The sequence below is a fragment of the Muntiacus reevesi genome, chromosome 2 (assembly GCF_963930625.1).
Source record: "Muntiacus reevesi chromosome 2, mMunRee1.1, whole genome shotgun sequence".
Classification (NCBI taxonomy): Eukaryota; Metazoa; Chordata; class Mammalia; order Artiodactyla; family Cervidae; genus Muntiacus; species Muntiacus reevesi.
Genome location: NC_089250.1, coordinates 31078516 through 31091673, shown reverse-complemented (window position 1 = coordinate 31091673; position 13158 = coordinate 31078516). Strand labels below are relative to the sequence as shown.

At 40.4% G+C, this 13158-nt stretch overlaps 1 protein-coding gene and 1 non-coding gene across 2 annotated transcripts in view; both read left to right on the top strand.

Moving 5' to 3' along the window:
• Nucleotides 1–13158, top strand: part of ST8SIA6 (ST8 alpha-N-acetyl-neuraminide alpha-2,8-sialyltransferase 6) — a 143006-nt gene that overhangs the window by 63092 nt on the left and 66756 nt on the right. The gene's annotated exons all lie outside the window — the stretch shown is intronic.
• TRNAC-ACA (transfer RNA cysteine (anticodon ACA)) lies at nt 10941–11012 on the top strand. Its single transcript has one exon. It is a non-coding gene; the product is annotated as a tRNA-Cys (tRNA).

Sequence of the window (13158 nt, the reverse complement as noted above, 5' to 3'; positions counted from 1 at the left end):
CAATTAAGTAGAATGAAGAGAGATTGTGTTCTTCTGGTTAATTAAATCTTATAATTAGCTGGGGTTTAATCAGAAGATCCTTTTGGTTCTAATGCTTCTTGTTGACTTTTTCCCCTAGAATTTTATTTTACTTTTCAGTCTGATAGCTCTGAAATCTCTTTTTTCCCTGGATAAGTTATAATCCTGAAGTATCTCAAGTTCATTGATCATTTATTTATTAATCTATTTGCTCAAATTCATTAGAGGGTCACTAGTAGATGAGGAAGACACAATCGTGTTGGAGACAGACATATAAATGTGTCGTAGAGAATCAGGGGACAATTCTGGAAGTTGTTTTTAGATCACATTCTAGTTTATAGTCTTTTTTTTTTAATGAAAACAAGGGGAGATTTATTGAAGATCAAATAAAAAGTGTAAATAGTGAGTTATACAGCACATGAAGTAAAGATTCCAACATTCTTTTTTTGCTTATGTTTGCTTTAAATAGCATTTGAGATTAAACGTCAAATAGATTTCAACACAGTAACCCTTGTAAGACTTGATTTTCTATATTTGAAGAGTCAAACTGTTAATCTGTTCACCCAGAACTTCACTTCTCAACAAGATGTTTGTCCTCATTGCACATTTCATGTCTGTTTACGTCAAATTCTAACCAGAAAAATGGACACATTTATTTTTTACATTTTTTAAATTAAGTTTTACTGGAGTATAGTTGTTATGCAATGTTGTATTAGTTTCTGCAGTAGAGCAAAGTGAATCAGCTATATGTGTACATATCTCCAGTCTTTAGATTTCTTTCCCATTTAGGTCACCACTGAGCATTGAGTAGAGTCCTCTGTGCTACATAGTAGGTTTTCATTAGTGATCTATTTTATACTTAGTAGTGTATATATGTATACACTATGTATAATCCCAATCTCCCAATTCATCCCACCCTCCCTTGGTTTCCATATGTTTGTTCTATACATCTGTGTGTCTCTTTCTGCTTTGCAAGTAAGTTCATCTGTATAATTTTTCTAGATTCCACATGTAAGCACGATTATATAATATTTGTTTTTCTCTTTCTGACTTACTTCACTGTGTATGACAGTCTCTAGATCTTTCCATATCTCTGCAAATGGTACAGTTTCATTCTTTTTATGGCTGAGTAGTATTCCACTGTATATATGTACCATATCTTCTTTATCCATTCCTCTGTCAATGGACATTTAGGTTGCTTCAAAGTCTTGGGTATTGTAGAAGTGCTGCAATGAACTTGGGGGTGCATGCGTTATTTTGAATTTTCTCTGAGTATATGCCCAGGTTTGGACCTGTTGGATCATATGGTAGTTCTATTTTTAGTTTATTGAGAAACCTCTGTACTGTTATCCATAGTGGCTGTACCAATTTCCCTCCCTCCCACAGTGTAGGAGTGTTCCCTTAATTTATAGTTTCTTCATCGTTGCTTTACACAATATGGGTCATATAAAAGAATCTTTATTGACAGCAAGATTCTTGTGAGGTTTCTGTTGACTGAATGAAGTAGTCCTCTCTGTGCATTTCAGAATTTCGAAAATCATCATTATTCTGTGGTAGGGCCTTCAGCCTTATTTCACATTTACAAAATTGTCACAGTGAGATAAGACATTCCACTTGCTATTTTTATTTTATTATGACATGTATTCTTATCATTTTATTTCATATTTCAGGTGCCCCAAAATGTTTGGACATGATTTCTGAAAGATTTTTGCATTGATTTTCATTTTGATGACACTAACCTGAATTCTACAAGTAAACCCAAACAGCCTTTATAAGATCTATCAGTTTTCAATAGATCAGTAAATTAGGATTTTTCTCTCTGTTCAGATGTGTTTAGTGACTAGTCTTTCGAGTATTTATGTTTAGATAGCATATAATTCCCTGGAGCCTTCACACTAATTGGGAAGCTTCTCCATATTGGCACCCAGTCTCGCCATCACTTTTCATTGATTCAAATTTTGCTTGCTTTGCTGGTCAGAAACCATTGTACCACTTTATTAAACTTTGTTCATTTTGTTATTTTAAAGAAGATTCCATTACATTATCTACATGAGGTCACAGTTTTTTAACTTAATGTTACCAAACCAAACTTGGGTCTGCTCACCTGCCATGCAGCAAAACCCATCTACTGACACTAGATCATCCTGAAGAAACGTACAGCGTTTATTCCAGGGCCAAGTAAGGAATAAGGGCAGCTAATGGTCAAAAGACCCAAACTCTGATGGCTTTCAGGGAAGGGTTTTTACAAGGCAATATTTGGGGGGTGGGCTGCAGGATGCATGACTCTGATTGGTTGATGGTGAAGTAACAGGTGATGTTTCTGGAATCTTAGTCATCAACTTTCTGGCTCTAGCCAGTCTGGAGTCTACATGCTTGTGTCAGCATGTAGTCAGCATCCTCCACCTGGGTTGGGGAGGGGTTTTGTTTCCTGAAGAACCACATAAAGTTGTGTCAGACTGTTATGCATATGCTTTTAGGAGGAATCAGGACTCTGCTTTATCAGTGAACTCGTGTCATGACTTTTCTTGTTAAACTGTTTGTCCTTTGTCTCTATTTTCCTTCACTTCCCTAATTAGTAACTGCTTTAGCCTGATCTTTGGAACTCAGGAAGGCTTAGGAGACAAAAGCCTTTTTCTACAAACCGGAAATGGGGAGGTGGGGCAAGGAAGGGCTTTTGTACACAGAAGGGCTCCACAGAGTCCTGCTTGGTTTCACTAATGCTTTCCTGAAAATGAGCATGAAATATGAATATCTAAACATGAACTATAGACTTAAAGGTTATAAGATTTTCACTCTTTGATGACTAAACTTATTTCATAATGGTGATTATGTTTCTAATATTTAAGGATTTTTAAATTCTCAAGTGCTATCCACTACTATACAGACAGTACCAGAGACTCAATATGAAATGTGAATGAGTTATTTTCTCAAAAAAGGTCTTATCTCAAAACTCACTTTTCCAACTTTTTTTTGAAGAGATACTTAGTTGACAGAGCAGAAGATTTAAGAGATAGGGGTTCAATCCCTGGGTTGGGAAGATACCCTGGAGTAGGAAATGGCAACACACTCCAGGATTCTTGCCCAGAGAATCACATGGACAGAGGAGCCTGATGGGCTACAGTCCATAGGTCACAAAGAATCAGACACAACTGAAGTTATTTAGTCTAGCTTTAGTTGACAGAGAAATATTTTGGGACAGAGAATTTCTTGATTGGGGGTGCATAGCGGATATGGACATTTAAACATGGATTTTGACAAACATTTTAGAGACATTTCCAACACATGTCTGTTGGCCTTTTTTGTTTTTGTTTTGTTTTGTTTTTTTGGCCTTTTTTTAAGAAGAGAGTGCATCCTTCAAACATCATCCAATTTTCTTGAATAATGCCCATTGGAGGGCTGTGTTTGCTGGGCTGTTTAAGCCTGAGTACAGGTGTTAGGGATTTTTGGAGGCCACCTGTGTGCTGTCTAGGAGCTCCCAGGAGGATGCACCCTGGGTCTGTCTCAGGATTGTTAAATGTTCTCAATATCATACATCTCCTTTTACACGTATTTCCTTGGTCAAGCTCTTCAGATGAAAAAGGAAAAGGAAAAATAAATCTCTTATTTAGAGACACGGTAACCTAGTCATTTTACTCTTGTAGTTTTTCCAGTTGTTTAATTGTTTTTCCATTTGTGCTTCTGGCCATAAGTCAGGCCCAACATTTCTTTCTTTTTAAAAATATTTATTTATTATTTTTAAAATTTTGGCTGCACTGGATCTTTGTTGCTGTGCATAGGCTTTCTCTAGTTGCAGAGAATGGGGGCTTCTCTTATTGCAATGTACGAGCACTAGAGCGCAGCTTCAGTAATTATGGTGCACAGGCTTAGTTGCCCCACAGCATGTGGAACCTTTCTGGACCAGGGATCCATGTCCCCTGCATTGATTGGCAAGTGGATTCTTAACCACTGGACCATCAAGGAAGTCCAGGCCCACATTTCTTGTAAGGCTTACTCTAGACTATTATGAAAAAATTATCAGGGCAGATGAACTTGATCCAGGAGGCTTATAAAACTTTATCAAAGTGTGATCCTCAGTCTAGCAAGTTGGCATCACCTGGGAGCTGGTTAGAAATACAGACTATTAGGACTCTTTCCAGAACTGCTGAACCAGATCCTGCATTGTAGTAAATTTCCCTGGTGATTCATGGCCACGTTGCAATTTGAGAAGCTCTACTTCAGGAGGCATTCCTGACCTTGACAGCCACCTAGAGAACTCCTGCCGAGTACTGCCTAAGTGGGTTCTCTGTCCCAGTCACCATACTGAGCATTTTTATACATTGTTATTACAAACTTTGCATCAAATCTATTAAAGAGATAGCATTACCCCCATTTTGCACACAAAGCTGAAAGCACAGAGGGGTCAAATAGTTTCTAAGGAGCTAAGTGTCTAGTGGGTAGCAGAGCAGGCATCTGAACTGTGCTGTTTGCCACCAAAGTTTGTCCTCTTTATCAGGGTAATGTTTATTCAGTTTGCAGGTGCTTCCAGCACACTCATTCAGAGTGTTAAAATAGTAAAATCATGTCTTTCATACAGATATGAAAATGAACACTTTTTAAAGATTTTATTTAATTCATCAGTGAGGAAGCTGGTAATGTGTTACAGCCAGTTCAAAGGAGCAGACACTATTATAGATCAGGAATATGGAGATGAACATGCCAAGGGAGGCAAAACACATTTTCCCACTGTAGGGGAGTTTTATCTCTCCACTGGATGGAACTCATTTACATGCCCATAGACAAGAATTGTTTTATGTTGCTAGTTCTTAACTTCAATACATAGAAGTGCAAAATAACTCTATTAAAGAAAAAATTATTCATGACCCTTGTTAAGATGATAAGGCAAACTTTTTTCAGTACTACTGCAATGGGTGTAGGGACTCCTGCAATGGAGATTTACCATAGAGGAGAGAGACTGGACTGAACTCTGAATCCAACAAGGAAGTATGGGGATTTATAGCCTAGGAGGAGGTGGAGGTCAGAGGAGGAAGCATCAAGGGTAAGGGATGATTCTTGCCAAACCAGCCTGATAGGAATCTTGCTGGAGGCAGTCCATGGTGATTGAACTGGGAAATGGTGGAGGATGAGAAATTTGATCAGATATCAAGGGTAATCACACATGGAGAATGGGGCAATTCTAGATAAGCTGAATCAGCAGCGTTCTTATTAAAATTGATCTCTTAAGGACATGCCCGTGAATTGTCCTAGTTGAAAAAGGGGAACTTGACTAGAGTTTGGTCAAGGAGAGGCTATTTTTCAGTTCCTATAGATTCAGAATTCAGTAATCTGAAGTGGCAGGTGCTGTAGACCAGAAGTCCTCAACTTTTTTGGCACCAGGGATGGATTTCATGGAATACAGTTTTTCCATTGACTGAGGGTGGGGAGGGGATGGTCTTGGGATGATTCAATTGCGTTACATTTATTGTGCATTTTATTTCTATTATTATATCAGCTCCAACTCAGATCATGAGGCATTAGATCCCAAAGATTGGGGACTCCTGCTGTAGGCAATGAACAGCTCGCCACTGAAAAATGAATTTTTCACTATAAGGGGAGGTAGAATAGAATAGTAGCTACAAACACAGACATGCACTGTGTGGGTTCAAAACTCTACTCCAATTCTAACTAATAGAGTAACTTTATGTAGTATGTTCTTTGATCTTCCAATGTCTTATTTCTCTTATGTATAAAATAGCACAGTCCCTACCATGGATATTCATTGTGAGCAGTATGTGACACATGTTAACATGTAGTTTACAACAATACAAAGCACCTCATGACTGTCCAGTGGATGTTGCTGTCATTACCTTCATGCTTCACCAGAAAAGCAGATCTGAATTTTTACATCAAGGAATAATGTGGATATTAGTATCAAAAATATACTGAGTTTTTAACTTCTTTACATTTGCTGAGATCAAGCAAATTGTTGTTGTTCAGTTGGTAAGTCGTGGCCTACTCTTTGTGATCCCATGGACTGCAGCATGTGAGGCTTCCCTCTCCATCACTATCTCCCAGAGTTTGCTCAACTCATGTCCTTTGAGTCCGTGATGCCATCCAACCATCTCATCCTCTGTCACCCACTTCTCCTCCTGCCCTCAATCTTTCCCAGCATCAGGGTCTTTTCCAGTGAGTCAGCTCTTTGCATCAGGTGACCAAAATGTTGCAGCTTCAGCTTCAGCATCAGTCCTTTCAATGAATATTCAGGGTTGATTCCCTTTAGGATTGACTGGTTTGATCCTGCAGTCCACAAGACTCTTAAGAGTCTTCTCCAGCACTACAGTTCAAAAGCATCAATTTTTCAGCAGTTAGTCTTCTTTATGGTCCAACTTTCATATCCATACACAACTACAGGAAAAACCATAGCTTTGTGTATATGGACCTTTGCTTTTTAAATACACTGTCTAGGTTTGTTACAGCTTTTCTTACAAGGAGCAAACGTCTTTTAATTTCATGACTGCAGTCACTGTCTGCCATGATTTTGTTCCATATCTGGTTCTAAGTTGCTGGGGTCCAGCCTCAGCAGGATCCAGGGCGTACCCTCAGGATGAACCGTGTTGGTGAGAGAAGACACGTGAGACCAGCCTTGATAGGGCCAAGTCTGCAAGGGAGAGAGAGAGAAAGAGAGAAAGAGAAGGAGAGAGAATGACCAGATGAGGGGTGCAGCAGAGTCTGGCAAATCTTTATTTTTTACCGTCGCTTTTATATTCTAAGTTAGTACATTTTTTAAGAGGAAGATAGTTTAATATTACATCAGCTTATCCTTCATGAAACCAGGGTGTTTTCTGCATACTTCTTTGTGAGAGTCATGTACATTATCTTCTGGCCTTTGGGCCTATTGACATTTTATGACCTAGGTGGATGCAAAGCTGTTTTCCTGTAATCTATTCTTTAATGAACACAAAGGTCAGTCCTTTTGCAGAAGTTATCAGTTAAAATTTATCTAAAAGGTTTACAACACAATGACTCTGCAGCTCCGGTGAGGCAGCCCCTATTTAGCATTCCTGGTTAAAATGAACTATTCTGAACTCTTATTTTTCTAAATCTTTAACTATAACCACTTTTAGAATAATATTTTTGTGTTCTCTAATAGGGCTTCCTCACCCCCGAAGGGCTCTGTTCCTACTAGGACTCTTTGTGTGATCAGGTTCTTTATACTGTTTATGATTAAGGTGTTGTGAGCAGTCATGTGCATTAGTACGCATTTGCCAAGCAGGCTAGAATGCCAGCAAAGGGGTCTAAATTGAAACACTCCTTTCATCCTGGATAATCTTATAGGATACCGCTGTCCGGCGGACATATTAATTAAAGTTCTAAGTTGATTCTGTTTGGAGAGAGATCGGGGAAGGCCTTCTACCCGTGTCACAGAAATTAGGGAGTAGTCTAATATAGCAAGCATCAGAAAGACAGAGATCATCTTTAAGGTGAGCGCTGGGGCAGCTTTTCGAAATCCCTGAAGTCCTGATCTGCCTTGCTTGTCAGGTCTTCTCCTCATGACCTTGTCATGGGTGGGATTTCCTGTGCTGGCTCCCGGCACTAAGTGTTGCTTCTTGACCCGCATACAGGCTCCTCAGAATGCAGGTAAGGTGGTCTGATATTCCCATCTCTTTAAGAATTTTCCACAGTTCGTTGTGATCCATACAGTTAAAGGCTTTAGCATAGTCAGTGAAGCAAAAGTAGACGTCTTTGTGGAATTCCCTTGCTTTTTCTATGACCCACTGGATGTTGGCAGTTTTATCTCTGATTCCTGTGCCTTTTTGAAATCCAACTTGTACACCTGGAAGTTCTCAGTTCACATACTGTTGAAGCCTAGCTTAAAGGATTTTGATCATTACCCTGCTATCATGAAATGAGCACAGTTGTACAGTCATTTGAACATTCTTTGGCATTGCCCTTTTTTGGGATTGAAATGCAAATTGAACTTTTCCAGTCCTGTGGCCACTTCTGAGTTTTCCATATTTGCTGGCATATTGAAAGAAGTTATCCACAGATCAGAGATATACATCGGTCTAGAAGATAAAATTTCATATCAGTTATTATCATTAGAGATAAAACAAGTAACAACCATACAATATTTTCAAAGAAAGGGAATTAGTGTTAATAAAAAAATCCAGTCTTTAATAACAAACAACATAGGACAAGACATTAAAATGCCTTTCATTAAAAATAAAATGCTCAGTTTGTCCAAGGTTTTCAAATCCAAAGCGGATTAAAGAGAGGTCAGAATAATTTTGGTTAGATCAAGGAAGAAAATTTTGTTGGAGGTGGGTTTTGGAAGACTTAGAAGAAGCACTTCCCTGAGAGCCTTTCCACCCTGACTCTGCATTCTTGAGTTGATTTCAAGCCCCCAAGGATCTCACAGTTAGGGACCAGGGAAAGGAGACATGTAATGATCCAGTGGTAGTCACTTGTTTTCTTCCATTTATTCCCAATCTACTCCTATTTTTTTTCACCTCTACTTTGACCCTCTTCTTACTCATCTAAATTTGAAATTTTAATCAGTCTCCATTTCAGATTCGTCCTCTTGGTTACTCTCACTTCAATCTGCATAGGTAAGGCAGTGCTCCCTGTGTGTCTTGGAGGACTTAACACCTAAACTGGGTCAACCTGTTCCCCTCAGGCAAGCTGTGGCGTGAGTAGGGGGAGAGTGCAGTTCAGAAGGAGTGAAAGTCTTTTAGGTTCATTACTCTCAATCCTTCCTTTAATGTTATAGTGGTGGGCAGTGGTGCTGTTAGTGGTTTATGGGACATTGTGTGGCTCAGTGAATATGCTGGTGTTGTTCACATCACACATCTCTTGAGTTATCTGATGCTAATCCTCCTGGAAACAATTTTACAACTGTTAAGATGCAGTTAATTCAGAGCAACACAAGACAATTCTTATCTATAAATACGCAAATTGTGTCCAATCTGGTAGAGGTCCAACGGACTTCCCTCTGTTTGCACATTCATTTCAATATTCCTGATCTGTAAGTCTGTCTGTGGCTTCTCCTTTGAACCTGTTCCTTCATGAGAAATAAAATAACATCTGTAGTGTGTATTCATTATATATAGAGAGATTTATGATTGTCCATCTCTGAAAACTATCTTTCAACAATGGTGGAGGGCCAGACTACGTTAGAGTAACAGATTTAGTAACAGAGCTAATTAATAAATCTTTATCAAAGGTTACAAAAAACAGGTAAAAATTATGGTGAAAAACCAAGTTAGCAGAGATTATTTGCAGAAATTTCTGCAAATGAAGGTGGCTGCACTGTTCCTGTGTAAGGAAATAGTCATTGTTTTAAGCAATTCTTATATTTTGAATTAAATGACATCCATCAAAATACAGATTCAAGGTTTCTTGAAACTAACATGATGGTGGAAAATAGCCAGCATCCATTCTGCAGACCCAGCATGGTAAGCATGTGCTTGCCTGTCTGTCTTCCTCACCAAACTCTTTGCTCCAGAGAAGCAGGCAGATGGTCTTGTCCACTGTCCTTTCTCCTGTAGCCACTGTTCCCTGTGGCAGAGACACCTGGTGAGTGACTGAACAGAGGCTAGCCAGGTTCTGCCGCTATGTCTATAGGCACCAAAACTTGATTTTTTCAGTTTTTGGGTTTGATTGTTATTTCAAAGACAGACTTGTGTTCACCAAACTTGTAAGAGGGTGATTTATAAAGCAGAATATTAATTTGTCAATTAAAGAGAGTAATCAAACTCTCCCATTAGACTGGAATGTTTGCCTTTGTCCCTCAGGGGAATTACGTGGCGGGGGTGCACATGATAATTAGGTGTTTGCTTGATGAACTTGAAGTGAGCGCAGTTGGCCACTGTCCCCTCTGTCCTAGAGCTGGCAGGCCAGCTGTCACACCGGTCTACAGAGGGATGTCAGCTGGTGGTCAGGATGCACTTATGGCTCATCAGCTCCTCTTCGTAGGAACAGGGAGGGAGCATGCAAGATCTGTAGATAGGAGAATTCCTGTGCTTTGGGCTTTCCAGTTTTAAGGCTGTATTTTTAATCTGTTAAGATATTCTTTCTTCAGAGAGACTAAAATTGATTTGGTTTTAACCTTTTCATAGATTCACAATCAGTTTAGCCCCATTTCTGGGCACTGTAAATAGAATTCGGATTCTTTTTTTTTCCTTTTTAATATTTATTTATTTGGTTGTGCCAGGTCTTAGTTTGAGCATGAGGGATCTTTTAGTTTCAGCTTGCGCACTCTTGAGTTGGGTCATGTGGGATCTAGTTCCTTGAAAAGGAATCAAACCAGGTCCCCCCTGCATTGGGAGTGCAGAGTCTTAACCACGGACCACCAGGGAAGTCCCCAGAATTTGAAGGTCTTGAAACTCATTAGTGACATAAAGAAATCATTCTTTGGGTTGTTTCATTTGTCCAGGGGACTGATTGCATATTGCATGAATTAAAAGTCATTAGCTCTGTGTTTTACAGGTCCTTGTGGATACCCACTAAATAATGGTGACATTACTTTATAGGGATTGAATCACTTGTTCAGTTAAGAGATAGTCTTTGCCTTATCAGAGCCTTAATTTTTATTAGTTTGCAGGAGCCATTGTAGTCTCTAAGCTTCTTGCTGCTTTTTTGTGAAATCTTGCCAGTTGGTTTTCAAGTCTGACTCATGAAGATAGAATTTGTAAAAAGCAGATCAGTCACATCGATAACAATGATAGCAGAAATGCTTATTTTTGTGTATCTCTCCTTCAATCTTATTAAAGATTTTTTTTTTCTCCATGACATACTGAAATGATGAAAATGTGCCTGAAGGCTAGGTTGCCAGTACCAAACAAATAAATACTCTAATTAAATAATAAAAGCAGTCAGAATCCATAATATAAGACTTGCAAGGAATGGAGAAAGAGAAATTTGTACCAGTTAATGCTAGCAGCTCTTCCCTGGTGGCTCAGATGGTAAAGCGTCTGCCTACAATGCAGGAGACCTAGGTTCGATCCCTGGGTTGGGAAGTTCTCCTGGAAAAGGAAATGGCAACCCACTCTAGTACCCTTGCCTGGAAAATGCTATGGACAGAGGAGACTGGTAGGCTACCGTCCATGGGGTCACAAAGAGTCAGGCACGACTGAGTGACTTTACTTTCACTTTCAATGCTTAGCAAGCTGCCGGGAAGAGATGAGACTGGAATCACAGTCAAGGACCAAGTCCTAGATGGCTCTGTGCTTCCAGCTACGGGGCATGTCCAGAGGCTGATGGGTCCCTGGCAGCGGTTTGGGCAGGGAAGTGACATGTTCAGATGTGAGTGTGCGACCTCCCACTTTGGGGGCCATGAGGACAGAGCAGAAGGGAAAGAGGTTGATTGAGATATTTGGAGAAAACAGGCAGGCTGAGAAGACAGGTGATCTGGAGAGAGCCCTGGGGGTTCTGTAACTAGGTGCCAACTAGTTGTATTAAAATAACAAGCAGTAAAGGAAGAGCCATGGGAGACACCCAACGCCTATGGGCTGATCCGAGGAAGAGCCTGCCAGAGAATCCTGATCGGCAGTCAGAGGGGAAGGACAAGCAGAGAGGACTGTGATGGGAACCAGGTGCCCAGTGAGTGGCCAGCCATTCAGATGCTACTGGGAAGTCAAGTAAGAGACCTCCGATTTCCCCGGGATTTGGTGATGCTTTCCAAGAATGGTTGAATGGATTTGTAGGAAAATCAGAGAAACAATTGGTGGGTTGAAATCTGAAAGAGCAGCAAGGTGGAGGAGAAGAGCTGTTTTGTTTTTGACTTTGAGAAGGGAGAGAATTGAACCTGGGGAGGAGGCGACAGTAGAAGGGAAAGGGCAAAGGTTCAGAAAAGAAGAAAATGAAGGGAGGAGCTTGGATCATTGAGGAGACTAGGAGGGATGGAATAGCAGGCAGATTCTGCTTTTGTAAGAGGAGAGATACTTCTTCCTCTGAGATGGAAAGTAATGGCTTATAGCTAACCATCGAGTCTTAACCAGGCAGCATCTTTTTTCCTGAAATAGAAAACATGATATAGAAGTTAGGAGAGCACAGAGTAGTGAAGTTAGCACAATAGTGAATGTGTAGATTAGCCATCTAGGGAAATGGAAGAGGAAGGGAGGTGGCCCCTCAGAATAAAATTGTCAAGGAACCAAAGGCCTAGCGTATTGGGCACCGTAGATTTATCAGGGCACCAGCCCACCTACCCATGTGATTTTGTTCCAGCAGTCTTAGCCGGGCAGGTATAGGAATGCATTAGGCCAGAGGCTCCTTTGCTGCATTGTGGCATATTTGCAAGGTGGATGCCACAGAATGTTGAAGGGGCAGGAACTTGGTCATGCTGGCTTGTTGCCAGGTGCTACTCATGCTACAGATGAGCAGATAGCAATCTTGTTTAGTGATGTGCAGGCAGAAATTGTGGTCTTATAGTGGAGCATTTGATGAGGCTTTGGCAGGGCAGCTAGAGCCATCTCAGCCCATCTCAGCCCATCTCAGCCCTCTAGTGTTGAAGTGAGACTTCAACACTCACTTGGTTCATCAGGTGTTCTAGCAGATCTCCAGGAGGATGGCCACTGTCCCTCCATGACTTGTCCTGGGAGGTGCTCTCCACTGTATCTGGCAGATTGTATAAGGCTAACTCTTTTCTCTTTTGTAGAGAACTGATATGGGGAGAGGGGTAGGAGAAGGGGGAATGGGATGAGTTGGGAGATAGGGATTGATGTCTGTGCACTGCCATATGAAAATAGATAGTGGGAAGCTGCTGCAATAGCACGGGGAGCTCAGCTATGTGCTCTGTGATGGCCTAGGTCTATGGTGGTGTGGGGTGAGAGAGAGGTGCAAGAGGGAGGGGACGTATGTGTCCATATAGCTGATACACAGTTATATATACTAACAAAACATTGTAAAGCAACTATATGCCGATAAAAAATAGAATAACACATAATAAAAAAGAAGTTCTTAAAAGGAGCTTTCACCAGCAAGTTGAAATTAAAAAAAAAAAAATGCTATCAGAGTTGGCAGAGACAAAATTCTTGTTTTGAACGCATGAGAGTCTGTGGAGGTTTTGGCTTTTACAGTTTATGTGGTGGCCTTGCTGGCCTGTGTGCTTTTCTTTCCTAGACACAACTGCTCAGACCATCATCTTTTTTTTTTTTTTTATTAGTT